This window comes from Pteropus alecto, unplaced genomic scaffold (assembly GCF_000325575.1).
Source record: "Pteropus alecto unplaced genomic scaffold, ASM32557v1 scaffold98, whole genome shotgun sequence".
Classification (NCBI taxonomy): domain Eukaryota; kingdom Metazoa; phylum Chordata; class Mammalia; order Chiroptera; family Pteropodidae; genus Pteropus; species Pteropus alecto.
In genome coordinates this window covers 4,684,493-4,687,832 of record NW_006443570.1, presented here as the reverse complement: position 1 = coordinate 4,687,832, position 3,340 = coordinate 4,684,493, and the positions used below count along the sequence as shown (strand labels likewise).

The 3,340-nt window shown below is 54.8% G+C and overlaps 1 protein-coding gene across 1 annotated transcript in view; it reads left to right on the top strand.

Annotated features, from left to right (window-relative positions):
- The first annotated feature begins 2,700 nt into the window (after positions 1-2,700).
- The window catches only part of PHOSPHO1 (phosphoethanolamine/phosphocholine phosphatase), a 6,996-nt gene continuing 6,356 nt past the window's right edge, over positions 2,701-3,340 (top strand). Inside the window, exon 1 of the mRNA XM_015599164.2 lies at positions 2,701-2,981. The gene's annotated coding sequence lies outside the window, so the exon portion shown is untranslated. The remainder of the gene's footprint in view (positions 2,982-3,340) is intronic.

The window sequence follows — 3,340 nt, the reverse complement described above, 5'->3', positions numbered from 1 at the left end:
AACCTGGCGCAAGAGTTACACCCTCTGTAAAGACCAGCTCCATCCCTAGCTGCCAGAGTTAGGGTTCACTGGGGCACTCTGTCCTTGTGACCTCAGATGCCTCCCCACAGGCTCTCTGCCAGAACATCTAACAGTCCTGGTGAACCCCCCTGGATTCCTGGACTTCCTGCCACTAACACCCAAACCTTGGGCAAGAGTTACACCCTCTGTAAAGACCAGCTCCATCCCTAGCTGCCAGAGTTAGGGTTCACTGGGGCACTCTGTCCTTGTGACCTCAGATGACTCCCCACAGGCTCTCTGCCAGAACATCTAACAGTCCTAAGGTGAACCCCACAGGAGGAGAGGGACTTCTGCAGCCTGAGTGCTGGCCGGAGGCCTTAACCTACTGGGGGCTGGGATGGAAGTGGGAGGTGGGATTTGCATTCCATTTCCGGCTCCATCTTTAGGCACTTGGCTGATCATCCAACTTGCTTACTTACTGGCACAAAGAGAGGCGAAAGTTTAAAGAGAGATAGGATTGTGTCCTGAAAATTTGAGTGTAGGGAGAACTAGGAATTTCTACATTTCTACCACAAAGGCACTTTGCATGCAGCTCCTGAGAACTTTGGTATTCCCATCTCTGGAAAGCAGACTTGGGCAGTCAGTAAGAACTCCCTATAGGCGACAACACAAAGCCACCTGCGCTCCCCTTCCCCTGCCTCATCAGTGAATTTGGAAACAAGGCTGAAAGGGCTAATTCCATCGAAAGGTCAGCATTTGAATCTAGTACCTCCTGGGGCTTGTGACCCTGGGCAAGTCATGTGATCTGAATCTTAATCTCCCTGTTGTAAAATGGGGATAATCATGGAGTGACTCAGTGTGAAGATTAAACTAGGAACACAAATGGAATGCAGAAGGGGACTTGTTTCATTCAACAATAAACATCTAAGGACTACTGTGTGCCAGGGTCTATATGCTAGGGACATTAATAAATAAGTTGAACTTGGTCCCCATCCTCATGTCGCTTACAGGACAGTAAGGATGGCAGACATTGAGAGGGATAGTGCGGAGTAATAGTTAAGGAAACCAGGTTGGAAACCAAGCTCCACCATTCACCAGCTGGGTGACCCTGGGCCAGCTCAACTCTCTGTGCCTTGATTTCCCAACAGTAAAATAGGCCATGCACCCAGGTCATAGAATGGTGAGGATTACATGAATTGACATATGAGAAAATATTTACAGCACCTGCTACGTGCTCTGGCAGCGCACACATGATCAGTGTAATAAAAAGAGCTGCGGGATTTGTAATAAGGCAAGAGATGATATCAAGGCTGAGCTTGCCCAGCAAATGGGAGAGGTGTGTTCTTGAGGAAGGAGGTCCCAGGAAAAGAGCAGGGTGTGTTTGAGAGCTGGAAGAATGAGTGAAGAGTGAAGGGGGTGGGGCTGCATGAGATGAAGTGGAACAGCAAGCCAGTTTCAGGAGTTGGGACACTGTGAGTTATTGTCATGGGTTTTAAGGATCAGGTTGGCAGCTTTAAAGCATTCGTTTCCCTTTGTATATGTGGAAACACGACACACGTGTCCTGTTCATTAATGTACCCCCAGCCCCTGGCACAGGGATTAGGATAATTCCTCGCTGACTCTCACTCCCTCTCTGGTTTCCAGCCCCATGGCTTTCAGATCACTCGGGACTTTTAAATTTGCAGGCTGTCTTCAAGAAGTGGAGCAGGGGAGCCTTAGGAAAGACTGACATTAGTCCCAGGCCTGGGGGCACCTATATTCTCCCCACCCACACAGCCCCTTTGGAATCCCACGAGTCAAGTGTGCCTGGGCTTGAATTTGGGAGAGTAATTTCTCCTGAGTGTTGTGAGCATTGAACAATGAGTGCAGGTACTGGGTACAGTGCTGGTTTGTAGTATGTTCTCAGTAAATATAAGCTTCACCTCTTTCCTTTCTAAACAGAATACCCTCTCCTCCTCATCACCAGGCTGGGAGGGCAGAAAGAGGGTAGAGGAGTGTGGCTGGGAACAAACTCTTAGGAAGCAGAGGAGAAAGTGGGTATTTTATTTACAACACCACTCGCAAAGGGGCAAACTGTTCGGTTCTCAACTCACTGTTTATAGGGTAGGGGAGTGGGAGAGTCATTCCTGGCAATCCGCTGTAACTTGTAACGGGGGAAGGGTTCCAAAGGCCGGGACGGGGCGCTGTGACTCCGCCTGCAGGGCAGAGGGCACCTAGGTACGTGCACGTGGGAGAGAAACAGGAATTGCTGTCCTTGGTCTGGGTTATCCGGTGCCTGCCACAGGGTTTATGGGCTAAGAACAGAATGAGAGCCGGAGGTGAGGGTGCATTTCTGCACATCTCAGGGATCAGAGCCCTGGAGGCGGCGACTGAGAGGCCACAGCCCTGGCACTCCCGAGTGCGTGGGCGGGGACTTACGCAGCGCCCGGCAGCTGCTCTAATGAGGGTTCCCCCCCCCACCCACGCTCCTCCAAAGGGCTGCGCTCCCTGCCCACCCTCCTACCCTTTACCGCGACTCCCGATCCCACCTTCGCTGACGCTCTGGGAGCCTTCGGGACAGCCCGGAGGCGTGGCCCGCGGGAAGCCCGCCCCTTTGATGTGCGCCGGCGCCGCGGTGATTGGACAGTCGCTTGTGACGTGCGAGGACTGCGGTGGGCGCGGGTGCTGCGGCAGCCGCAGCGCCAGCCGCGGCTCGGGCTCCGGCTCCCCGGCATTTAAAGGGGACGCGGCGGCGGGCGGGGGGGGATGGAGGGCAGGTGGAGGGTACGGCCCAGACGCACATCATCCACGGCCCTTCGGGACCGGAGGGACTCGTGAGCCGGACCCCAGAAATCCGGGGGTGGATAAGACACCGCGTCCCCTCCAATTCCCGTAAGCACCCCTGGCTCCATCCTGAGCCCAAATATCTCAGCTAGCCCCTCTCCCCACTCTTTACTCTCCAAACTCAGCCGGGACAGACCTCTACCGCCGCCGCTCCCGACGTGAGTCCTGGGCTCCCCAAGATACGGGAAGGCTGGGGTCCCAGTATGGAGTGGGGGCAGTGTGGAGTTTGAGGGCGCTCTTTACGTGTGTGTCAGTGGGGGAGTTCCTGGGGCGGAGGAATGAATCCCCTTTCTTTCTCCTGCGCCAGGATTGTGCTGCTCGGATAGCCCTCGGTTCCTGACTCGGAAAAAGCCAAAGAATCGGTGCCCCTTTGCTCCCCGCCACCCACTAGTCCCCTCGGCCTCCCCGAGCTGCGCACCCCCCCGCCCCCTGCATTGGAGCGAAGCACCGCCAGTTGGGGGTATGCCAGAGTGCCTGCCTTCCAGCCACCTCTAAAAATATCTCTTCCCCCCCCCAC